At 41.7% G+C, this 27,174-nt stretch overlaps 1 long non-coding RNA gene across 3 annotated transcripts in view; it reads right to left on the bottom strand.

The window, feature by feature from the left end:
- Positions 1-26,334, bottom strand: part of LOC148109766 (uncharacterized) — a 111,423-nt gene extending 85,089 nt beyond the window's left edge. For 2 of the 3 annotated variants that reach the window (XR_015724733.1, XR_015724734.1), the window contains exons 1-2: positions 26,183-26,334; positions 25,058-25,171 (exon numbers count right to left, since the gene is read on the bottom strand). This is a non-coding gene — a long non-coding RNA (uncharacterized LOC148109766). Of the gene's footprint in view, positions 1-20,625; positions 23,204-25,057; positions 25,172-26,182 lie in introns of those variants that run through there. The other variant, XR_015724732.1, reaches the window with a different exon arrangement.
- Between the last annotated feature and the right edge of the window lie 840 nt (positions 26,335-27,174).

Below are 27,174 nucleotides of genomic sequence, written 5' to 3'. Positions count from 1 at the left end.
GCTTCCCAGGAATTTTCCGCCATACATAAATTCTTTAGATGTTAATTAATAGATGCTAACTGAAATGTGGTAGCATTAAATAAATCTGCTCAATCCAGGGTCTCCCAAAGGTAAAAGAATGTGCCACATGGCAGGAATTCTGCTGCTTATAAAAAGGAAAATGAACTTCCACAAGTGCAATAAAATGTCTTATGGTAGAAAAGCATGGTTCTATCTAATAAAAATAATAGCCAATTAAAAAGTCCTTTTGTGAGGCAGGCAGGAGGCTAAATGTATATATAATTGTCATGGACTAAGTTATACCCCCACAAAATTCATGTGTTGAAGTGCTGAACCCAGTACCTCAGATGTGAATGCATTTGGACATAGGGCCTTTAAGGAAGCAATTAATTTAAAATGAAGTGGACCTTAATCTACTATGACTGATGTCCTTCTATAAAGAGGTTAGGTCCTAGGCAACACAGACCAAGGGATGACCATGTGAGGACACAGCAAGGAGGTAGCCATCTGCAGGCAAGGAGGGAGACCACGAAGGAGAACAAAACTACCACACCTTGACTTCGGACTCCCAGCCTCCAGAACTGTGAGGAAATAAATTTCTGTTGCTTAGGCCACCCCATCTGTGGTGTCTTGTTATGGCGGCCCCACCAAATTGATACACGTTCTTATGTTATTGAATCCCCTCAATAACCCTGCGAGGAAGTCAGCATGACTGGTCTCAACGTTCCCTTGCACAGATGAGAAACCTGGAACGCATAGCGCCTTGAGCTTCAGTGGTCCAAAGTCTGACCGAGCGCCGTATTTTTAAAAGACCCACTTGCTCTTACTCCCGTGAATCCCCAGCAGCTCTTTCTCAGGTCCCATACATCCCTAATCCTACATATCATTGCTAAAGAAAAAAAGACTCGCCAAGAGGTGAACTGTGGTCTGGAGAAGTGCAAGTAGTCTTTACTTTTTCGGCATTTTCCAATTTTTCTGCACCAAACTTGCCTTGGTTCTCTAATGTAAAAATCAAATAAATGAGGGAAGAAAAACTCATGACTAATGCCAGTTATGCTAAGTTGTGTCCCTGCTGTGTCCCCATAGGTGACATGCATCCACTCCGTCACACCTCCTCTTATTGACCCTTTGCTTTCCTGTTACTCTCAAAATCATGCCAGTGTATGTCCCCCCAGTCAACTGGCCAGCAAGCTCCTGGAACAAGGCCGAATCCTGAGGTGAGGGCTTAGATCTCTATTCCTTGTGTTTAGTTACTATTTTAGCATGACAAGAATAACATATGTCCCCTAAGAACTTCTTTCACATTATTTATCAGATATCCTCTACTTAAACAAATTTCTAAATTTGAAAATGTGGGCCGAAAATACCATTTTGCTTAAACATCATCCCATACTTAGGGCTTTTTTTTTCTTTTTAGACTTGATGTCTTAATTAGCATACTAGTAAGTCAAAGAGTTTGGACACGTTTAACACTTGGCTCCAAATCATCCAAGAGCTTTCTTAAGAGGGGTAGACTCAGCAAGGGGTGAGTGCCAGCTGCATCCCTGCCAACACTGGTCATTTTCATTTATTTAAACAAACAAACAAAGAAAAGATCTTGGCGAGTTGATGGGTGAAAGTGATATTTCCCGATCGCTTTAATTAGCACTTTTTAAAAGCTGAGCATTCTTTTTACATGTTTGTTTAACAATTTAATATCCTCTTTTGAATGTTTTAATCATATTACTTATCGAGGTCTTAGTAATTTATCTGATCGTATAAGCTCTTAGAATGTAAGTATACTCATCTTTTGACATACTTACTGGAACTATTTTTCCCAGGCTGCCTTGTAATTACATGAAGATTTTAAATTTTACAAAGCAAAATCTTTGTGGTTTTTTCAGTACTTCTAACTTTTATAGTACTTCCTTTTTTCAGTTAATTTCTTTTCTATCCTTCCATGATGCTCATATTTTCAGTGTTTTACAACAAATGTTCATATGAAAAGCACAACCTGCGGACAAGAACAAAAGCCAGTTGTCTAGGATACACGGGAAATACACGGGGATGGAAGCGTTGGTTCAGATGTCGCTCTTCCAAGGGCTAGCTAGGCTCCTCATTTTGCGTCTGCGACACCCTCCCCCTTTCCTGCTCACTGATCCTAACCGCCTCTGTCCTGGATCACAGTTGAACACCATTGTTCAGAATCTCAGATTTGGCATCCAACCTCCACAGGCAAAGAAAGAGAAGACAGATAAAGAAGAGAATTCGTAGAGCAGACAATGCTCATTTCCTCGACAAAGCCTTACCTTCTTTCCACATTCTTTTTATTATTTGGTCTGAAATCACAGCTGGAATCTTAAATCTTTGAGGGAAGGAAGAGAGGACTAAAATATGGGTCCCTGGGAGGCTCAGTTGGTTAAGCATTTGCCTTCAGCTCAGGTCACAATCCCAGGTTCCTGGGATTGAATCCCTCTTCGGGGCAAGGAGTCTGTTTCTCCCTCTGCCCCTCCCTCCACTCATTCTCTCAATCTCTCTCACTCTCGCTCTCTCTCTCTCTCAAACAAATAAATAAAATCTTTTAAAAATAATAAATTAAAAAATAAAATAAATATAGATCGTAGTGACTTAATGTAAAAACTAAAGCATATACTCTGTTTTTTCTAGCATTCTGGCTGATTACTTTTAGACATTCCTGCTAATCATCAATATGCTTCTTTCCTAAGTCCCTGGGAGGGACTTAGATTATTCTGTCTCTAAGAGCTAGAAAACTCACCATCTCCAAAAGAGAAATCCTGATCTTGGTTCCAAATAGCCTGAGATGGCCTCATGGTAATTTGGGTGAGCTACTTACCGTTTCTGAATGTTGCCTCACTTGCCACTGTGCGATAATAATAACTGCCTCTAATTTGATTAAATGAGGTAAAGCATATGAAAAGATTTGGCCTGTAACTTGTTCTCAATAAATGGTGGTTCTTTTCCCTCTTGAAGCTGCCCTAGCACTCATCCACTGATGAGAGCTGGCCTAACCCCACCCCCAACCCCCTCGTTAATATCCCAGATTTAAACTGGCCATGAGGAGCAGGTATTTACTTAAAGGACCAGCCCGGGATGAACTGGTTCGAATCCTGACCAAGTACAATTACCAAAGTAGCTTAAACTCTCACGTGGCTTTTAATATAATATGCCTCATCTTACATAATATGAATTATCTTAGGGTCTTCACAAGATTATAAACAGCCTAAGGATTAAAAGAATGTGTTGGTTACCTCTTCACACCTTATAGGAACCAGCACAGTGCTCAATAGTAGCAGACCCATAGTAAATACTTGTTGAATTCAATTTCTCACCACTGCATAGAGGAAAGGTGTTATGTATCAGTAGGTAAAGTAGTAAGAAAACTGAGTCCCAAAAGAATCATCAACCTGCTTGTCTGCCTGCTCAAGAATCGATGCGGAGTGTTCATCCCTCTGCCTGTGATTGAGAGAGCACGCACTGGTTGGTTTCAGCTAAATAACAGCCATAATGGTTCTTTCCAGGGATTGGGTTAAGTGTGGACCAAACAGGCAAAAGGGAGGCTTTCCCAAGAAAAGTGTCTGCTATTAGAAAGAAATACATGGGAACGGAGAATCCAATTTTTTTAGAAACATGTCGTCATACCAGCACATGACCATGGGATCAATGGCCTGATGGACAAGGCCAGCATGCCAAGGAGCTGGGACAGGAAGAACTCGGGCTGAGATGATGAAAAGGAGCTGTGGCTCAATGACGCTGGACCCACCCACCTCTACACGCCTTGCTTGTAAGATATTTAATGCTGCTGTAACCCAGGCTGTTTCTTGCACCCAAAAGGAGCCCTAATCCTTCCAAGATATCAAAGATGCTGACAAAGAAAAGCCTCTGCCTGGAGCAAAGTACAGCCCAGGTCTGGGCTCTGACCTAAGCTGAGGGAGCACGTCAGTCACCTGGTGGGCCTTTGTCTTGATTTAAAGCTTGCACAGGGCACACTGTTCTCTATGATAGCCTTGAAGCAAAAGAAAGATCCAGATCCTCCCTCATGGTCTCAAGGAAATGTAAGCCTCCCCAGGTGACCTGCCAGCCGATGCTGCAAGTAGAGCGGACCAGCCTGCCTCCCAACTCAGCAGCGCTGGGGGCGCAGTAGGTGCTCGTGCAACATCTGCGCCTTGGCTGATGGAGCGACTCTGAGTAATGGCTTCCAGGCAGCACAGTCCCCAGAAGCAGAGGAGAGAAGGGAAAATGCAGGAGTGAGAGGGAAATGCAACCCCACTTCATTTCTGTGATGAAAAATGTATCCTAGTCTTTGCTTTGAAACATTACCAGACCTCATCTCAGAAATTGGCCGTGACTTGCACTCGGAGTTCAGAGGCCCCATGCGAATGTATGAGAAGCAGCTCTTCAATTATACAGCTGAAGCTGTTCCGCGGAACTCCTTCCAAATTACCATCTTAACATGGTAATTATTTCTTTTTTTTTTGTATGCGTGCCCTGAACAGATTTTTAAATCTCGAAGCAGAGAAAGAACTCTGGAGAAACATGTGTTTGGATGACAAAAATGCTTCTTTGTGAGAATTTGAACTCTTTTCAGCTATTATGTATTTCATAAACATCATGCAGAATTGGCAGACACTTAGGCTTAGGTGTTGATGGAGCCTTTTTTTTTTTTTATTTTAAGTACAAAGTGAGGCCCTGTCTTCTCATTTGTTAGGTTTTCTTTTTCTTGTGTTATATATGGAAACTATACGGACCCTTAAAAGAAAGGGCAGGAGGGACTGAACAACAATTTAATTTCCACAGCACTAACTTGTGTTTTACTTCCTGTAAGTAAAATATAGCTCTAAATTCAGGGTTTTCTATTGTTCTTCTTTACCCCTAGATCCTCTGTGTCTATCATCCTGGTACAGGGCATTCCAGGCCAGAGTAAAACATGGTGGCCACAGGTGGGAAAGAAACAAAGGAAGGCATGAATGGAACGCACCTGGTGTGACATATATAAATAAGTCCAGGGGTGTGGATCAGGTCAACAGAAGTCAGAGACACAGGCCATGCTGGTCCGGGTCAGGAGACTATGGAAATTCTAGGCTGGACAAGCAAGGATAAGACAGGACCTTGCTCTTAGGGTGTCTATGGTGGCTGCCAGGTTTCAATAGAGCATATGCTCAGAATTAAACTATAAGGTAAGAGTCTAGTTGAAAACACAGCCAAGTTCCCAGTTCTGGAAGGAAAGCTCATTGTCAAAGCTGGTGGTCAAGACTAAGTTCATGCATTTGAGATTCTCGCACTTTTGAGTAAGTACAATGTTGGTCAAGCACGCTGGCTGCAAAGCGGGGCCAGTCAAGCCATGACAGCACTGGATGGAGGGACTGGGGGGAGCCCAGAACATCCCCATGGATGGGGGTCTCCTGGCTCATTTTCCCAGGAGCCAGGTGGTGCACTGGAAAGTGGGTGTGTCTTCCCAACCCTCTAACTGCAAGATAAGCATTCAATTGGGGGAAATTTAATCAAACTACCTAGTCTTGCCTTTATTTTTTTCCCTTCACAAGAATTCTTAAACTTTCAAAGTAATTTTCTGTCATAGTCTTTTTTTTTTTAAAGGAAATATTCATTTATTTGAGAGACAGAGAGAGCAAGAGGAGGGGGCAGGGTTGGGGGAGAGGCAGAGAGAGAAGCAGACTCCTCAGTGAGCAGGGAGCGCAATGTGGGGCTCGATCCCAAGACCTGAGATCACAACCTGAGCTGAAGGCAGATGCTTAACCGACTGAACCACCCAGGCACCCCAATTTTCTGTCATATTCTTAAGAAGAAAGTGGACTCTGTTAGATATGTCATACACGTAACATCACAGACTGTCTTCTGTGCCCGGCTTATCCCACTTAGCATCGTGGCCTCAAGATTCACCCGGATTATCCCACAGGGAAGAATTTCCTTCTCTTTTAAGGCTAATACGCCATTGTATGTATATGTCATAGTTTCTTTATCCATTCATCTGTGGGAGAGGGGCAAGTGGGGAGTCGCTGTTTACTAGGTCTGCAGTTTCCGTTATGTAAGGGGACTCAGTCCTAAAGATCGGCGCAACATTATCGCTATAGTTACCAATACTGCACCGTACACTGAAAATGTTGTGAAAGGAATAGAGCTCGTGTTAAATGTTATCACAATAAAAAAGAGAAAAGGAAAAAGGAATTCGGAATTCCTTTTGTTACAAGATTTTGTTTGTTTTCCCCCAAACCTGTGAAGTAACAGCCTGTATCAAACTTCCCACCAGCTGCTGAGTCAGCTCCACACAGCAGAAGAAACAGAGGTCCATGAAAGAGGGAGAGCTGTTTTCATTCCTGACCCCGCTGCTGCTGTCGCAGGGGCCGCTGGGAACTGGAAGGCTCTGGGCCCGTCCAGGCACCCAGGTCTATATACACAAGGGGGGCAAATGCAGAGCTTGAGATCAAGTTAGAAAATCATAATCCTCAACCAAATTTCAGAGCTTTTCTTTTTTTTTTTTCCTGTATTAAACAAAGCAAATTCTAAAAATGGGGAAAATAATCCTGCCCCAGGCAGAGCCCCCTTCTAGGTGAGAATGGCATCTCTGTGCTCCAGGCCTGGGGGAAGCTATCAGAAACAAAGCAAACGTGAATCAAAATTGCTGGCAGGACCAAAATAACTGAGATGTCAGCAATATGGGCTGCTTAAATAACAAATGGACAGGCCACCATTAGAAATGACAACAACGATGCATGTTCATTGACATGGAGAGATGCTCGCTCCACATATTGTTAATAGAAAAAGAAAGAGGTAAAGAAAAAATAAAATAAAACACGGTTATGGCCTTGCAGTGGTTTATACTGTGTAATGCATATTGTAAAATTCTGGTAGGAAAAACACCACAGTGTTAGTGGTGTTTCTCTCTCTGTGTTAAGAGTGTAGTGATTTCTTTTTTTAAAATCTCCATCCTATATTTTTAATGGTTGAATAGGTTTCCTTCGTAGTTATTGTTAAAAGTATAGCCAATAGGGGCGCCTGGGTGGCACAGCGGTTAAGCGTCTGCCTTCGGCTCAGGGCATGATCCCAGCGTTATGGGATCGAGCCCCGCATCAGGCTCTTCCGCTATGAGCCTGCTTCTTCCTCTCCCACTCCCCCTGCTTGTGTTCCCTCTCTCGATGGCTGTCTCTATCTCTGTCGAATAAATAAATAAAATCTTTAAAAAAAAAAAACAAAGTATAGCCAATAAAGATATTTTTTAAAGATCTTGACCCCCCCCCCCCTTCCAAAGTGCTACAAGTATTGTCCTGGATGGAGGGGCTACAGAAAATCCTTTCCTGAGCAGGAAGGAGTTAAAATTTAAATTCTTGAAAAATGAAAAAAAATTCAGCTTTTCTTTGCAATGACATGTGCTATCTCATGGTGGGATAATTACAACAAGTCATGGGGGGAAATTGGTACAATTATATTTAATTGGTTCCAAAGGTTATTATCTGTTTCAACCTTTACCTCTGAATAATATCAGCAGAGAGATGTAACCTGTGTGAATTTTTTGTCTTCCTATCAAGAATTACTGCAGGAATAATAGATCAGATTATTGTCCCACCTATTATATGATATATGATTTTCAGCACTGTCTGTAAAATACAAGTACAGTGAAATCTCAGTAGTATTGGCATGATGAAATGAAAACTACTAACCACAGTTCATCATAGTCAGACTTCAATATATTAAAAGGAACAATAGTATGTTAGGTTTTGGCAAAATTGTATCCCAAGGCCAATCAATTTTAACAGAGTTTTTTGTTAGTGAGTAATTAGTATTTAAAAATGCCGATAGTTCTTAAGTACCATAGATAGTGAAGAAAATTGAGGTATGCATGACAGGAAGCAGATGGATCATCCGATTATTTTTCATTTACAGGTGACACATTGGGTACAAAACCCTGCGAGTCATCTATTTGCCCATTTCATGGCTGTGTTCCTTATAATAAGTAAATACATTATTCCATGAGCACAGCATCTTATCACAACCAGAAAACTGAAAGTATACCCACACACAACAGGTATGGCCTGAATGGAGCCCGGGAGGGGAGAATGTTGGCCCTATGGGGGTGGGAGCCATAGGCACCAGAAAGTTGCTACTGGTCAGGTGCTATTAATGGTAGGGAAGTTTTCTTTCTCAGATGGATGAAGCCAGGCTTTGAAACCTGTGCGTTCCCCAGTGACAACTGTGTAGGGCAAACCATCGTCCAGGCTGCTGATAAATAAAGCTCATCCCACTCTATTTCAGACTTTGCAACTTGTAGTACCATAGTGCTGAGGGAGAGAGATCCAGGCCAACCTCCAGTACTGTCATTAAAGTTTTTCTAATTGAAAAAATCTTTAAAATAATTGCAGATTCACACCTTATGTGAGAAACAATACTGAGATTCTTGTATACTTTGCCAGTTTCCCCAGTGCTAACGTCATATAAAACTGTAGCGTACTGTTACAGTTGACAGGGTATTGACATCTGATTCAATTATTTATTGACTGGTCTTTTTCAAATTTCCCCAGTTTTCTTGTTCTTATGTGCATAGGTACCTGTATGCCCTTGTGTGTACGTTTAAAGTTTGAAAATCTTCACTCACCAGCTATGAGTGGCCTTCGTTCTCAGGTAAGCAGCTGGATTGTGATGTATTCTCACAGGCTCCCCTGTTAGAGCCAGGTGGGCTAGGAGGAGTGGGGGACAGACTGAATCATTCATCGAACAGCTTGTATTTATTGGCTGTCGGCTCTTCTCAGCTAAGTGTTAAGAGTCTGTCCTACCTTTAAGTATGCCTCACTACCGAGGATTTGTAGAGAGGATGGTGCTACTGACTTTCCAAACACCATGTCTTTATCTCCCACCTGCTCCACCCTCTCCCTACTTCCCTCGACTGTTGCATCTTTCGCTACCTGTCCAGAGGTCTCCTTTATTCAAAATCCCTGTCCCTGAAAAACTCAAAGTAAACTGAATTTTATGCCCTACTAAGGGCTCAGGCTCTGACCTCAGACAGATCTAAGTTCAAATCCCAGGTCTTTACCTGCCTGGTCTTGGACAATTAATCTAAACTATTCAGCAATCAGCTTCTACATCTGAAATATTGGGTTAATAAGAGTCCTTATTTCATAGGATTGTGATCCTGCAAAGCCCTTACCAAGGTGTTCGGCACGTTATGTACTAAATCCATTATCTTCGTGTTATGTTTATGTTGTATGGCTATAGAAGCAAATACTTGTATTTCACAAGAAAATTTATTTTGAGGAATGAACAGCAAATTCCTCTCTAGAGAGAAGAAATTTTGTGTCACCTGACAAACTGTTTTCTCAGTGCCAGAGTCTTGGCTCTTAGGGCAGAAGGTTTCCATTTACACTCAGGATCTGTGTGTGAGAAAAGGGCCAACGTGTCCATGATGCCCGTTTCTCCAGTGAGGCCTGAGCTCCCTGGTTCCCTGTGTGGCGTGGGGAGAGAGCTGCACAATAACTGTCAGTTACTGTTTTCTGGGGACTCCAGCTTAAATAGGACAATATTGGTGGGACTAGGTGGTGGATAAATTTGGCAACAGTATTTTCTGCACTAGGCGTTAAAACGTATGGTGTGAAAAATGGATTTTGTAGTCATTCCTAAAAATAAGAAGCTATCTAGGAGATGTGCTTTGGACACCAGCATACTGGTATTTAGGAATTTTTGTTCTATGATTTCTGGGGACGATTGGCAGTCTGCCCTAGATGGAGAGTCTCCTGCACCAACACTCTCAATCCAGGACATCCAGCTGGAGCATGCTGTTGTCATGATTGCTATGTTTTCCTCTCAGAGGGCTTTCTGTGGACCACCTGGTGAAGAGTCCAGAAGGAAAAGGATACTGTTTGTAAGCAGAAATAAAAGGAAAGAAAAGGACATTGGCCACCAATATCAAATCAAGAATAGAAAACATGAGCCTGTCCTGTTTTGCCTTCAATATGTTTCAAAGAAGAAAGCAGGAAAAGGGATTCATGTGATGGGATGGTAGGTGTTAGGGCACTGGACTAGAATTTGCTTTGCTTTAAATAAGCTCAAGGATGTGCTGCTGCGATGAAGGGTAAGGCTGCACGAAACCAGTGTCCACTAACCATACTTAGCAAATTCAGGGGTTCGACTTGGAGCTGGTTCCTTTTCAGTGTGATTGTCTAATTATTGAATTACCTGCCCCCATTTATTGAGCTTTTATTATGTGCTAAGAACCATGTTAAGTACTTTCAATGAACATGGAACAGGTAACTGGCTTCGTTGCACAAACAACTGAGAATTCAGCCATTTATCTCGGTCACCTGGCAAGAATGACAGAATGGATTTTGACTTCAACCTTGGTAGGGTGTTTGAGTGCTCAAATGCCTGGATTTCAACAGTTAAATATAACTTTCCACTACTTGCATCTGCTCCCGGAAATCTCTGTACTCTGTTTATGCATGACCTGTTTTCACACATCCCCATTGTCTCCCAGTGTTTGAAGAAAAGCAGCCAGTTACTGCAGTAGGGGGCCCCTTCCCACAAATGATGTGCTGACTCTTTGAAGGAAGGGCAGTGCTGCCACTGAATTATGTGACCGAAACTGTGATTCACCTGGACCAAGACCAGGTCTCTGTTGGCATGTGACGAGGCAATGGCACAACCAGAGACTTAACCATGCCTCTGCCGTGGTGTGTCCTTCCTTTGATCAAAGGTGAGGCAAGGTGGCTGATCCAGTTTGGAATTCTCACAGCTGCTGTGAGGCAGCTCCTAACCACCACCACCCCACACACACACACACACCCCCGAAGCAATGCTAGTGTGAAAACACGGGCACCATGTTTTATCCTAACAAGACACCAGGGTTCCATTTAGGGAAGGAAATACATGAATGGAAAGACAAGTGCTTGGTGCAAGATGGGATCCAAAGACCTGGGAATCAGGCTGCACCAAGGACTTCAGAGAAAAGGCCCATCTGCCTCTGTTTTGGACAGAGAGAGGAATTCGTGGTTCTAGGCAAGAAGGATGAACAAGAGAAGGAAGGAATTGGAGAGATTAGAAAGGAAAATGGATTTGGGGCTGGGTCCTATATGATGTGGCTGCCAAAAAGGTCTTTGGAAAGGAGAAATAGACCCCTTTGTTTGCTGTGATGTGTGATGTGACACCCACTCTATGAAGTCATGTGTGTTCATGTGAATTGGAAGTGTGGGAGGGAAGTCGATGAGAAATGAAGGGACTGAATTTTAAGACTAGATCTGTCTAGAGCCCAAGAGGCAGTAGAGGCCACAGAAATCAGTCTCCTAGGTATTTTCAGAAATATCGAGGAGGTCTTTGGACCACCAGAAGCCATGGAATTTTATATGTGGTTTTTGTTTGTTTCTTCTTTATTAAGACTCTATTTTTTACAGCAGTTTTAGGCCCCCACAGCAAAACTGAGGGGAAGGTACAGAGATTTGCTATGTACCCTTTGCCCCCCACACATGCACAGCCTTCCCCATTTACAACATCCCCCGCCAGAGTGGTCCACTGGTTACTACTGATGACCCTGATGAACTGAGACCTCTTCATCACCCAAAATCTACAGTTTATATTATGGTTCATCCTCGCTGTTGTATATTTTATGGGTTTGGTCAAACATAGAATGATGTGTATCCAATACTATGGTATTATAGAGCATATTTTCACTGTCCTAAAAATCCTCTGTGCACCGTCTAATCATCCCTCCCCATCGTCCTTAATTCCTGGCAACCACTGATATTTTTAGTTTCCATAGTTTTACCTTTTTCAGAATGTCATATAGTTGAAATCATATAATACATAGCCTTTTCAGGTTGGCTTCTTTCATTTAGTAATATGCATTAAGTTTCCTCCACGTCCTTTCATGGCTTGGTAGTTTCTTTCTTTTTAACACTGAATAATACTCCATTGTCTAGATGTACTATGGTTTATTTATCCATTCACCAACTAAAGGACATCCTGGTTGCTTCCAAGTTTGGGCAATTATGATTAAGCTGTTATAACATCTCTGTGCGGGTTTTTGTGTAGACGTAAGTTTTCAACTCCTTTGGGTAATCACTAAGGAGCATGATTGCTGGATCCTATGGAAAGAGTATGTTTAGTTTTATAAAAAAATCACTAAACTGTCTTCCAAAATGGCTGCACCATTTTTCATTCCCACCAGGCATGGATAAGAGTTCCTGTTGCCCCACATCCTCCCCAGTACTTGCTGTTGTCAGTGTCCCAGATTTTGGCCATCCAACGGGTATGTAGTGGTATCTCACTGCTGTTTTAATCTGCAATTCCTTGATGACACAGGATGTGCTGCATCTTTTCACGTGCTTATTTGCCATCTGTGCATCTTCTCTGGTGAGGAGTGTGTTAAGGTCTGGCCCATTTTTTAATAGATTGTATGTTTTCTTATTGTTGAGTTTTAAGAGTTCTTTGTATCTTAAATAACAGTCCTTTATCAGCTGTGTCTTTTCCAAATATTTTCTTTCAGTCTGTGTCTTATTTTTTTCATTCTTGTGTTTTTTTTAAGGAAGGACACATGTTCAAGGTCATTGTCTAGTAATCGATGGTCAAGAGCTCTTGCTAAGATCTTGTTTACATTTGTTTTTTCACACACCTTCAGTTAGGTGCTGGGTTCTAAGCACAGATGAGGAATTCTGGGAAAGAAGAGTTGGTTTGCTTTAACAAAGGCCACCCAGGAAAGTTCATCACACCCATCTCCATCTCTAGCTGTGTCATGCGCAGATAACGTCTTTGTCTCTTGCAAAGCAATGTGCAAAGAGAATGGCTGCTCTCTTGAAGATTCTCAGAAGTACAACCTGTGCAAATTCTGGGCTCTCAGTCACTGAGAAGTCCACTTGCCTTGAGTTTAGAGTTAAATTTTTTGGTGAATTTGTCTTATGCCAATTTTATTGAATTCAGTCAAGAAGAAAAATATACAAACCTATGATATATGATCCTAACTATTTCCAAATACTGATTTAGTCTACAGTTTTTCTTCAAGACATTGCTTTCTCTTTAAAGTACATATTTATTCATTTATTCAGGTCTCTGGGCAGGTGATTGCCAAGGCCAAGGCCTCTGCAGGGAGGAACATTACTGTTAGTGGAAGGAAAATCCCAGGAGTTTTGGATATACTTGTTAGGTATACAGACTGAGTTTTCTAAATGAAAGATTGCAATGTCATGCCAATAAACTAGCAATAAAAAAGCACCTTCATGTCTGTAATTGGAGAATGGTAAAGTGGAGGGATTTGGATGCAATCATAATGTGAATCAGTCAGTTGTTGCAGAAGGAGACGAAGGGAAGTCCACATTTTTATTAAAACCACCTAACAAAAATCTCACTCAGTTCCTATTCATGGGACCTGGTTCTAGCCCCTCATTTATTTTTATTACATTTGGTGGAAGGGAAACTCCAACAATGACAGTTCAGTTAAGGCGGCTTTGGCTTGCAATTTGCATGCAAATGCCTGGCTAAACAGTTTAGCAAATCCATCACTATGAAGGCAGGGCAGAAGCACTCCTCAGACAGACAGGGAGAGCAGAATCCCACCCTGTTGAGCCAAAGTAGAAGCCTCAAAAACTTCCTTTAAGTGGAAGTGTAGGTGGAGTGGGGAGCTCTTTGCAGTCAGAGTGCCGGAATGGGTCTAGCTTATGTTTCCATTTCTCCAGCCCCACATCCTCTCATCTCCATGTCCTCAACCAAAATGTCTCAACTGCACTGCAGCTTTCTTAATGCTATAGAGTAACTAGAATTTTCTGCAAGGAGCCTGTTTTTATTTTGCACTTTCACCAGGCCTTCTCTCCGCATCACTCCACATCAATTGGTCAGAACACCTTTTGAGACTGTAAGCCAGGCGCGCTGTGAGTTCAGATGGCACTGCAGTACCCAGGAGCTCCAGAACAAAGCCAGGCAACCTCCTCACCGTCAGTTTGAATCCTACCTGTTTTTCAAGATACACTTCTTGCCTGTAGACTCCCCGAATGCCTCACCTCACAGGAATTGTCCCTGTCTTAGGTCTCTGAGAATAAATAATGGAACCTTTCTTCAGGTGCGTCTTAAAGCGCCTTGTATTATTTTTATCATCTTATGTGTGTACAAATTTGTCTTGTTAGGATATATATCTGTCCTTACCTGCTTAATTAAATTATAGCCTCCATAAGGACATCAGTCCTCATCTTAAAAACAACTAGCATTTACAGTGCTCTACAGTTCCAAGGCTACAACTCATTGGCTTCCATCCCCTCAAAATTACATCAGTCAATGTGTTATCTTTACCCACTCCAATGAAAAGTTCAAATAAGTCTATTGGAAAAAGGAAAATATAAGACCTTAAATCATAATGTGTCCATGGAGAAGCTCAGACACGTGCTTGTAAATCTTCCTGTGCTTCCAACATGAAAGAACATTCAATCTGTTTCACTCCAAATGCTCTTGTTCACTTCAGTGTTGTTCACAGAGAAAGGCCTGTGGGGTTTGCAGATCTTGGCTTTTGCAATAACACATTTTTCAGGCTCCATGTAAAAATGTCACTGAGTTGATTCAAACTTACTTTTATGGGGCAGAGACTGGAAAATCAGCAAAAGGGTTTATTTGTGCTAATTCATTGAAGAGCTCAGCAGCCCTCCCTCTAGAAAAGACCAAATAAAAATCCTAGTAGAATCTTTAGAATTTTGTTCTAGGAGTTCTTTGCAAAGAAGTCATTATATTTTATAAAACTTCAGAGCTCCACAATTGCCCTGGTCTACCTGGGAATGAAAGGCTTTGCCAAACTATCTACTGGAATAACTTTAAAATCTTGTTTTTAAATAGAGTTTGATTCTACATTGGGAACATTTTGTACTGGGGGGACAAAGATGCCATCTGCCTTATGCCCAAGCCTGTTCTGATCTAATGCACTGTTGATGTCCCCCCCCCATAAATAAGTGAGGACCACGATTTACCATCATTAACAACGCAGATGACTGATTTTAGCTCAGATACCATATTAACGATCTGTCCACAAGTGAAAAAAAACTCTAGGTTTTTCATTGAATTCCAAACTAGAAGAAAATACATTTAGTAAATTTACTCCTGCTACATCACTGAAATTTTTCCTGAAAGGCACAGCTTTCTTCTGCATTTGGATAGAGGCAATTTCAGGCCCTAGGAGAGTCAAACTCTTGGAGGAAAAAGGAAGACACGCCATGCGGTGGAGGAGGAAGAGAGTCAAGTCTCCTGTGGAACACGAGTCCGTAATGACAAAAGCAAAAAGGTGGGTCAGACATAGATGCAAGTTTTCAGCCCAGTTCCTGCAGAAACTCTGTGCTCCCTGACCTTTACCCATACCCAAAATCCATCCCATTCACCACCCACATCATATTCACCCAGTCACCTGGCAAATTCCATAGATCAGCCTAACGCAGATCTTCAAGAAAAGAATAGTGATCATCATAATTCTTTGAGAATTTTAGTAGCATCAGGAACCTCACCAAGCATTTTACGTGAGTTATTTTATTTACTACTGTGGCTACTGTGCTAGATACTACAATGCACCATCCAGATGCCCCTCCCTCAGGCCTGAGATGCTCGTGGCACCAGCTGCTGGGGCTTGGTACTGGTGACTGATGGCTCTCCAGTAATTGATCTTGGCCAAAGTGAGCTGGCTTATCAAGGTCATGTTTCCTCCCCAGGGCAGCTCTCATCCAATGAATGCTTAATGTGGGGGGGGGGGGTATAAAACCCAGACCTCTTGCTTCAAAGAAGGACCTCTCTAAAAGGACAAACCATGTTCAGAGATCCTTATAGAATCATCTGAGTACTCCACTGTAATTGCATTATACAGTCCAACTTCTTCATCTGTCCAGTCTTGCTTCCCTCACCTCCCTCAGGTGTTGCTTCTGAAAGTATTCCCCCAATAATGTTTGCATGTAAATCTGAGATTTCTAACATCCATTACCTGGGTTAGTCAACCTAACAGTTGAAACCTAAAGTGATCCAAGGAAGCGGATTCTAAAATGAAATGTTGGCACTGGATTACTAACAGCAGGGTAGCAATGAGGACCCCCTCTCTGGTGGTGGGTGGAGCAACGAGAGCCCCCAGCCTACAGGTGCAGTAATTGTTCAGCTTGCTCAGGGGATCATGTGTGATGGGAATGCTCTGGTGGGTGCAGTATTTCATGCACATAGAAGTTTCACGAGAAACAGTAATTGTAAGGATTTTGGATCTGGAGATCTGTTGATGACTACCACGGATATCCTTGAGAAAGAAACCACATAAGACAACAGCAGAAATGTGAAAGCCAGAGGACCTTCTTAGCAACACATAAAGAAACTCTCTTCTCCTACAACCAGAGGACAGACAGAGCAAAGGATCAGACACAGGACTTAATAACAACAGTAGCAGAGCTACTCCAGATAGTGAGGAAGACCAGGGAATAGATTCTTAATTCCACCCTACCCCGACTAAAATAATGAATCAAAACCAGGGGGTAGTGAGTATTCAGCAAAACTAAAGGGAAAAAGAGGAAGAACCAGGAAGTATTACTACAATGGCTTAACCCAAGGCAGGGTACATTCTAGGTTCCCTACTTAATTTACAGAGGTTCAAAGTCCCTAGCTTCTCTAGGCTAAGCCCTGTTGCAAACTCTGGCATTTCCTCATCTCTTAAAATGAGCCATTTGAGGTCTTGCATTCTCCAGCTCTTAAAGCGTTCTTGCATTGCTCCAGTGCAGGGACAGTTTTGTCAGCAAATGGGCAATTGTCTTATCTAAGGCTGATGGGCATGAGGGAGGGACTTAAAGACCAGTATGTGTGATGATCCTTCAGTCTCATAAGGCATGAGGTGCTAAGAGCTCCCAGAGGCATAGAGAAAGAAACTTCCCAGGAAAGGTGTCTCTGAGTTATAGTCTCCTGATACATAATATGAATTTGCCCAAAGCCCGAAGAGAATTAGCCTAAGAGTAGCCTATAGAGTAGTGAAGGGCTTCCTCCCATCCTCTTTCTTGCAGAAACCACTTTCAGAATATCCATTCCAGAGTTATCAGTGGCCTGGCTTCCATAATAAAAATAACTATAATCATATAAGACTTAATGCATGTCAGGTATTATACTAAACACTTTACAAATATAAACTCACTTAACACTGAGTACAATCCTTTAAGGTGTACAGGATTATAATTCACATCTTAAAGTTGTAAAAACTAAAACACAGAAAGATTAAGTGACTTGCATGAAGTCACACAGCTAGTTAAGTGGCAGAGAAGGATACACCCAGGCAGACTGGCTCCACACTTTCATACAGGGCATTATGATTGCAGTTAATGCCCTGTAAGCCTTGCAAGTTTCTACTAGCCTAGCTAACCCCCAAAAACCACGCACACGTCCTTGGAATGGGGTCCTGGCACTCGTAATAAAAAATATTTGTCAGCACCTTCTCTGTGACCACCTTCCACGCCCTAGATATTGCTTCACAAATGCCCTGCAAAGTAGCTCCTGTTCGTATTCACATTTGACAGATGAAGGGACTGAGGCCCAAAAGGATTAAGTTCCTTGTTCAAGGTCAACCACCAGTCAAGGGCAGAGCTGGCCTTGGCAACTATGTCCTTCTGTCTTCAAGGCTCAAGGTATTAACTAGTCCCCTGTACTGTTTTAGACATAAATGTTGAGAAGAGTATGAGCCTGTGAATTAATAGGTGTTTATAACTCTAGCCCAGCTCCCCTGTCCTTGAAATAAAAGCTATTTGGACGAAGGTCAGTGACACCGGGGCCCACATTTGAGTCAGGCAATGCCCTTCCTGTAGATACCTTTCTGGATGGGCTGTGGGTACAATAGACAAGCTAGAAAACACTACTTCTCATTCTTGGCTACTCCACAGGACATGGGCATCTAAAGAATACATTAGAGTAATATTGACCTCATTTAAATAATCGCTTGAGTTCTGATTTATTTACCTTTCTGTTTAAAAGTCATTCCCTGCAGATAATGTTCATGATTCTCAGTGATTGGCTGGAAGGTAGTAGCTGTTTTCCTTCTTAGCACAAACCTAAATAACAGTTTTGCAATGTGCCCTAAATCTTTAAAAAAAAAAAAACTATAATAAAAAGTTATCTTCCTCCAAACAAGTTCAAAAATAGCACCATGACATGAACTGCTGTGTAAGAAATCAGCCTTTTAAGAATGACACACCAGTTTATCATGTGTTACAATGAGCAGATGTTCAACTTGTGTGAGAATGTGTGTGTTTTAATTTCTTCATTTGTGTCACTTCCCTGTCCCCATTATCCATCTGGTCCCTTTCTCTGAATCCCCTAGAAGCCATGGGGCACCTTTTGGGATACACAGGATCATTAGATCGGTAACTATTCAAGGCAAAAGACAATTTTCTTTAGTAAAATTATACAATTTAAACAATGATATTTTTTCTGACAATTTGGCCAGAAAAAAAGCAAAACAGTGGAATGAGGAGTGAGCTGTTCTCCACAGGTACCTGGGTGTCCCCTTGGCTGGGAAGCTGGTTTTGCCCGCAGCGCTCACATCAGATGTGAAATGAGGGCGTGTCAGGCTTGGGTTTCAAAAACAAACAGCCACTGACTCTTGATTCCAGCTCAGGTCATGATCTCAGGGTTGTGAGATTGAGCCCCACATTGGGCTCTGTAATGGACGTGGAGCCTGCTTAAGATTTTCTCTCTCCCCCTCCCCACACCTGCACACACACACACACACTCTCTCTCTCTCTCAAAAGACAAAACAAAACAAAAACAAAAAACCCCAGCTTATTACAAAATGTCTCCATCTTAATTAATGAAGACAGGTTGTTAATATGGCTTCAAATCTTACATGGCTCAAAGCTGGACCATTTTTTGTCTTAAAAATTTTAAGAACGTCAGGGGCGCCTGCGTGGCACAGCGGTTAAGCGTCTGCCTTCGGCTCAGGGTGGGATTCCGGCGTTATGGGATCAAGCCCCACATCAGGCTCCTCCACTATGAGCCTGCTTCTTCCTCTCCCACTCCCCCTGCTTGTGTTCCCTCTCTTGCTGGCTGTCTCTATCTCTGTCGAATAAATAAATAAAATCTTTTAAAAAAATTTTTTTTAAATGTCAATGTTTTAACATCCTAGAATAAATGCTTATAACCTTGTATAATTTTAAAATTAAGGCAGGCAACTGGTTTATTTGTTTACTAGTCTGGTTACTCAAAGTTCACATTTTTTTAATACACTTACTCTGCCATTAATGAATTATGAAAAATGAAGTCTAAATGTTGAAATTGTGTGGACATTATTCGAATGGTTGGAATGTCTTCCCCTGAGGAAAAGTGATAAAAAGTGAAATATCAGTATGGGACTTTGGATCTGAGAGTATTCTGGAAAGGAGTAGTCCTGAGTGGGAACACATTTTCTATATTTCCCAGCAAGCTGAAAACAAATTGGAATCATCTGTGAGATGGGGACTACCGAAGGTTCCTTACACAGAAATTCAGCCAAGGGATTCAATTCAACCTGTACTGACCATGTTCTGTGAACATGTACTCGTACGAACCCTTCTTCCACCCTCCCCCAAATAAGAAAAAAAAAAGAAAAAAAACTGCCAAAAAGCTGACATTGGAGAACATTTCTAATTAAAGGATAAAAAATACTATTTACTGAGGAACTATTTTGTAAGAGGTGCTTAAAAAGTATTATTTTTAATCCTCACAATAACACTATAAAGTAGCTTCTTTTAGTCCCATTCTGTGAAAAGTGAAGTCCAGAGAGATTCAGTAACTTCCTGAATATCACCGTCTGAAAGTGAGGGATTCGAACGCAGGGCTGCTTTATTCCACCCCAAGGATCGTAATTACCATATGCTGAAATATGCGCGCGTGCGCACACACACACACTCTATCACACTCACGCATACAGCACCAGGAAACTAATAGTATTATTCATCCCAAGCGCTCTGGGGCCACGGAGAAGGACAGATGAACTCCACATAAAGGCAAATCCTGGATCTTATATGTTGATTTTGACAAAACACAATTTTGAGACAATAAATTTTGACAATTTTGAGAAAATAAACTCCACATAACAATGCATAAAAACTACTGTGTTAGGATACATTTACTGTGGCCAGCAGAGAAAACAGTCAGAAACAAAGTGAATAAATTCACTTCAGACAGATCCAGGGTATTCGCCTTATTTGGTTATAGAATACGCATTTACTTGTTAATGTTAAGGACAAACATTACATTTTCCTTAGTATCCACAGCTCATATTTTCCATTCAATTTCAGACTTGAGCAGGTTGGGGAAGGGACTGACTTCATTCCGTTTAAAATGGAATCTTGTAAGAGTAAACGTGACTATGGAGGGAAACAACAGGGAGAATGATGTCCAGGATATAGTGTGGACTTAAGTATTTGATGAAACTTGATTGAATGACAAACGCGGTATACTGACCTATTGCTGTATGGTATGTGAAACACTCTTAAGGTCCTAAAAGTTCATCGGGCATAGGCAAAATTTCAGTATCTTGCAATGTTATTTAAAAACAAATATAATCTACGCTATGGATAAATTCCCACATTTTGCTCCATTTTAAAGTATTAGGTTTGTGTACACCGCCCCCCCCCCCCAATTACCAAGAAGTCCTTCAAGGAAAGGCATGATTATCTATTCATTAGGAGGATTTGGAGAAAGTAACATGTCCCTCTTTTCCAGGCCTTTTCCGTAATACTTATTTTACCAAATTATTTTGTGAAAGAATCCTCCCTCTAACCCTGTGTTCTAGAATTGAATGGATTGCCTCAAGATTTCCATGTGGACAATAATCTTAAACTGAATCTAACAAGACACTGTGGTTTTATTAACCCTGTTTTAAAAAAAAGAAAAAGAAAAAGGAAGGTTTTGGAAATCTGTTTTGTTTTGAAACAGGAAGCACACAAAATAAAATAAGGTTAAGATTGATTTTAAAGTAAGACAAAGCTGCTGCCTAGTTAGAAAATAACAGAAGAAAACATTTGGCTCATTTTTGTTAAATTATTTAATTCAGTTTGGGGGGGCTTTTTTTTTTTTTTTTTAACAAAATTGTTAACATTTGTGACAGAGAAGGGAGAAATCAAAGCTGACTTCTCTAGCTTGCAACCTGGGCAAAGAGGGAAATTGCCTTGCCACAGAGCACACTGTTTGCAATACGTTGTTCATAATCCAAATAAATAATTTCCATTTTAAGACTGTGTTTTTAGGGGCACCTGGGTAGCGCAGTCGTTAAGCGTCTGCCTTCGGCTCAGGGCGTGATACCAGCGTTCTGGGATCAAGCCCCGCATCAGGCTCCTCCGCTGAGAGCCTGCTTCTTCCTCTCCTACTCCCCCTGCTTGTGTTCCCTCTCTCGCTGGCTGTCTCTCTCTCTGTCAAATAAATAAATAAAATCTTAAAAAAAAAAGACTGTTTTTAAAAATATATGGAAAAGATATCAAATAACATTCTTTCCTTTTCTTTTACAACTATCGAATCATGAGTTCTTGTGGATGAATGGGATTCCTTAAAGAAGTTGCATGTTTCAGATTTTATCACAGCTGAGAACCTACCAAATTTAAGGCTAGGAATTGGAGAGATGATAACTGGCATCCTTGTCCTCCAGGGGCTTCTAACCTATCTGGAAGGAAGTGACACATACTTAAATCATAGTTCCAGGCTGCGTGGGCTATGAGCCAAAGGAGAGGCATGATCATTTTCCAAGACTGTAAGAGGAACCCCAGCATCTGCTCCAGGAATTGAGTGCAAGTCCTACTCAGTCCCTCTTTAGAGGACCCTCCTCTGCCACGTTCTTGTTGCCTCAGAGTAGCTACTATACCCCTTGCTCCTGTATCTATTTTTATAATCCCTCTTAGAACTTTGTTTTAGCATTCTGCTTCTTCCTAAATAATCAGAAGTTTGGATATTTATTCCCAAGATCCTAGGTTTATCTCACCTTTGTACATGTAAGAGCAAATGTAACTCACAACCTATGTGAAAATAATCATGTTCTCTCGCTCCTAAATATGACAGAGAATGGTAATAGATTAAGGAAAAAAACAAAAAACAAAAACCCAATTAACCACGACAGTTTCTCAACCTTGACACTAATGACATTTTGGGACAGACAGTTATTTGCTGGGGGTCAGGGGAGGCTGTCCTGTGCATTGTGGGACGTTAAGCAACATCCTGACTCCTGTCTATTGGACAATTAGCCTCTGGGAGCTTCGGTTTCTTTGTCTCTAAAACAAGGAACATAAATTGTTAAGAGGGTTAAATAGCACAATGTGTACAAAGTGCCTAATAAAATATCTGGTACAAGAAGTGGTAGTCATTATTTAAAAATAATTAAATTTCACCCACAGAAAGCTCAGGATTCAGATATTGGCAGTGGCAAAAGTACTGGGATCAGAAGGATGGGTGTGATGTTAGTTCCCCTGTTTTCTCACCTGCCACTCGGACTTTTCTACACTGAGGGCAGAAGCACATGCTTCTGGCTACATGCTAGAGACCCCCTTCTTCCTCATTTTCACAAACATCTTGATTTGTGACGCATCCCCTTCCTCCTCACCAGCCTTCCCATTGCTGAAGTCCACATCTTCTTTCCTTCAGATCCTTTTTGTACATAAATTTCTTGTTGAAATTTAATTATGGGCACTTTGTAATTACTGTATAATGCTTTTATCCTGCATTGTACTGTTTTATACTCTTATAGGATATTAACTGTCATCACATTCAGCCATTAACAATTTTATTCTGCATAAAACTCATCAAGTCATGAACACACATGGTCTGTATCTGATCTGTAGGAGCCAATCTCTCTCCATTATTTTTCTTATCTTTCTGACACGCTTAAAAGGGCACTTTAATGATCTATGGGTTTTTAAGTCCCATCCTCTCAGCAACACCCACAGTATCTTCTGGAGCCGGCTTTCTCCCACCAACAGCCTGGTCTCATTACTAACCTCTGCAGCCAGAGAAGGCCAGAGAGGACACGAGGGTTGCAGAGACACACGGTTTGTCGGTACCTCCCTCGGAACTGGCCTTTCCCCTTAAAGAGTGAATTTGTGTTCCGTTATTTCTCCGTGGTCGTGCTGTCTGAGTCTGACGTCTGCAGTTCTAATTTCAGCTCCAAGTCACCAGGAAGCCTAGCACTAGCGCCATCATTTCTGAGACTTAAATTTCTTGATCTTGAAAATGAACACACAGGACTGGATGACGTCAAAGTCCCTTACAGCTCCGTCTAGAATCAAGTCAAACACAATTAGCCCTTAATCAGTTACAGGCTAAAGCATCACTAGCTCAGCGTAAATTTTAAAATGGCTTCTGTTCCTTAACTGCTGGGAAGTTGTCCTAAATGTAGAGATCAATGTTGATTACGAATGCGAACGGCGCCCTCTAGCGTTTGTCAGTGCACAACGGCCACAACCACCTACAGCCGCTGGTACTAAACCTTATGTATCAGCTAATGTGTAGGCAGCGATTAGCAAGTTACGGGGTCACCAGTGAGAGCAGGGGAAAAGAGAATGTTAGGAAGACAGACATGAGTGCTGATGGGAGATGTGGCGAAAGAATCAAGAGACCAAAACCCATACCGGCTATTTGAGCAAAAAAATGAAAAACTTCCTAATTCGGGAAAAGTTGAAGGTAACCAAAAAGATAAGAAGAGACTAGCATCACAGAAGTGACAATTGTAGAAAGAGCCACTACCCCTAGGGATGGGGAATACACGGAAAAAAGTTGGAATAATTATTACTTAGAAGCTGGAGGAGTGGCCCTGTGCAGTTGAAATTCAGACCTCCGAGGGGCACACTGGCTGGAAGATGCTGTGATCGCTGAGGAACATACCATGAGGCTGCTTCTGTTTGTTAGAGAAACTGAAAACTGGGATCAGCTGCCACTACAGAAAAGCAGCAGAAAGCCTCAGAAAATGGGAAGGGAGAGAAAGTCTCTTCTTCCTCCTTCAGCCTTTCAGCGTCCCTCTAGAGTATCAGTAATCCAACTTGCTAAGCAGAAACAGAATTTGCAGAAGCCCAGCCCAAGTATCACAAAAAAGAACACAGAGGGCTATGTAGAGAATGGAGAGGATAATAAAGAGCACCCCAGGTTTGCCCTTAAGCAGAGGTAACAAGTAGATTTCATCTGTGTGCCAATTCTAATAATGGCAGCATATCACGTTGAGAAGGATTCTGAGGTTCTATTGGGCAGAAGACAGTCCTGTGATCATTTAGAATATGTGCCCTGGGTAGGAGGAGGAATGGTGGCCGAGAGTTGCCATTTCTGGCAAAGAAATGTCCCATCTACCCTTTGGGCATCAGGTTTTGGGGGCAGAGACCTGAACTTCTCAGCAGCGGAGAGACTGTGATAGAGAATAAATGGCTCAAGGATCCTAATGGAGTTACAAGTTTCTTGTCTATGATTGAGCAACGCTAGGGACAGAGAGCTCATCCTCTCCATCTTCATCCAGTTCCGATCCCAGGAACTCTTCTTTATAAAAAATTTAGATCAACCTCAGTAACTCTCATCCACTGGCTCTATTTCTACCCGTTTCAGTAAGATGGGATAAGTCAAACTCTCTCTCTACATGCCGTCCTTTCAGACTTTGAATCTGGCTATCATACCCCACCAGATCTTTCTTCTCCAGGTGAAGCAGTCTTTTTTTTTTTTTTTTAAGAGAGAGAGAGAAAGAGTGAGAGAGAGAGAGAGCGCACGCATGCACGAGCTGGAGAAGGGGCAGAAGGAGAGGGAGAAGCAGACTCCCCACTGAGCAGAGATCTCCACTCAGGGCTTTATCCCAGGACCCTGGGATTACTCCCTGAGCCGAAGGCAGAGGCTTAACTGACTGAGCCACCCAGGCACCCCAGGTGAAGTAGTCTTAATGCCTCCAACTGTTCCTTATATGGATGGCACCGAGATATCCCTCTCCTGACTTCTGAGTGCACTTTGACACATCTTGGCCCTCCATCAAGGATGGCCTGAAATCAATACTCTCCAATAATTAGAATAGCACCAAGGCATAAAGCAGAGAATGCACCAAACTGTCTTAAAGATCTCAACATTTCTGATGACATCACCGTGAAACAGCTTGGGAACTTACTTTCACCTGAGATGATCCCCGGGCATTTCAACTCCAGGATAAACAGGTTCCGGTTGCTTTAGATTCTCCCAGAAGAAAATATCTTGCAGCCGACACAAACTACCAGAAGGTTCCCTTGGAGGAGAAGTCAAACAGCTTTGTGAATGCTTAAATAAGTTAGAAAATTAAGCTCTTGCTGATGGCGCCTGTCATAAATGTATGCTCCAATGAAAAGAAGCTTAAATCAATTTGGGTGTTCTCAGTGAGCTGCAAACTCTGTTATTGTTCCTCCCGCACAATCTAGATGCCATAAACCATATCTAAGTGTGCAGAAGACATTTACTTCCATGGATGTTTTCGAGTAGAGGAGATTTTATAAGTGGCTCCGTTCTACCTTTTAACTACATTTTAATTTAAATATATTTTTAAACATAGCTTTAAAAATTATCTTCACTAAGCAACCTAAGTTTAATGTAACAGCCTATTTTTAAAATACATGCAAAAATCTCTTAGTCAGGGTCTTTCAATATTCCACATGCATTATTTCTTTTAGGTTCATTTAGTTGGACTATAATTTTATGGCGTTTTAGAGTGGTGGGGCATATGATGTGATTGCCAATTATCCAGGCCTTATTTCCAGGCACATTTTCAGAAGAACCTATGAAATGGGAGTTTAACAAGAATAGAACTGTTCAAGAAATCACCTGGTGAACATTCTGTAGATACAAACTTCTGAAGGTTAAGGGAAGAGAAGTAAATATAACTAAATACTAGGAAGGTGGGGATGTGATGTGAAGAAGAATAGGAGAAATTCTGACTTATACACAGCATGCTAGAGAATGGATAATCTGCTGAAATTAAATATCAGCCTTCAGATTATTATACTTAAGGCAAATCCTCACTTCCAATGATTTCAAAAAAAAGGACTAGGGGGTGCACCAGTACGGAGGGAAGGAATTATTTTCTGGGTACAAAAGATTAAAATGAAGGGTCAGATACATATTATTCTACAGGAAAAAACAAAACAGAGGGCTCTAAAGATTGTATCAGTTTCCTATTGCTACTGTAACAACTTACCACTAACTCAGTGGCTTAAACAATACAAATTTACAGTTCCGTAAATCAGAATTCTGACAAAGATCTTACCAATTTAGAATCAGTGTGTTGGCAGGACTTCATTCCCTTTTGGAGGTTCTAGGGGAGATCTATTTCCTTGCCTTTTCCAGCTTTGGTAGGCTGTCTGCTTTGTGGGCTCCTAGCCTCTTCCTCCAGCTTCAAAGCCAAAAACATTGCATCTCCACCCGATTCAGCTGGGAAAAGTTCTCCACTTTTAAGGACTCATGTGATTACATTGGGGACACCTGGATGTTCCAGGCTACTCTCCCCATCCCAAGGTTCTTAATCGCATCTGAAAAATCCCTTCTTCCCTGTTTTGGCATGGAGATTAGGGCATAGACATCTTTGGGGGCCATTACTCTGCCTGCTACACTGCGTGAGCACAGATGAGACAACACTCCACAAAATAAATCGTTCACAGGGAACGTCCTTAAATGAAGATCAGGTCCTTCCGTCGTGTACTTCCTCAGGACAAAACTCACCACTATGTCCCCCTTCAAAAAGACAAGAGGGCAGTGATCCACAAAGAAAAGGATGGTAACAGATAGGAACTGATCTAGAATGGCAGCTGAGTCCAGGTGAGACAAAGAGGACGGACGTGACAGGGACTCTTCTGAATACTTCACATATATAAATTTATTTAGTCCTCACAGCAAGTCCACGTAGTACGAATCTTATTATCATCCTGTTTCCAAATGACAAAACTAAGGCACAGGTAATTTAGGCAAAGTTATACAGTTGGTAAGAAAAAGCCCTACCCCAGAATCCGAACTTTAACTGCTAGAAAACACAGCTTTCTATTTGTTGATAATTAAGGTGTGGGCCGCAAGCAATTTGTGACTAACAATACCAAAAAAAAAAAAAAAAAGCAATGATTTACATTTGAATCAAGACTATCTCTATGACAACACACTTGCTGTTATATTCTGATGCAGATTTCTGATTATTACATAGGTGTTGAAGAAGGAACAAGCATTTAACTTGTCAATCAATCTAAATCAGTGGTTCTCACACTTCACTGC

This window comes from Ursus americanus, chromosome 6 (genome assembly GCF_024610735.1).
Source record: "Ursus americanus isolate L20-20 chromosome 6, mUrsAme1.1.p, whole genome shotgun sequence".
Classification (NCBI taxonomy): Eukaryota; Metazoa; Chordata; class Mammalia; order Carnivora; family Ursidae; genus Ursus; species Ursus americanus.
Note: the sequence above shows the minus strand (reverse complement) of the source record. Positions and strands in the feature narration are given on the sequence as shown.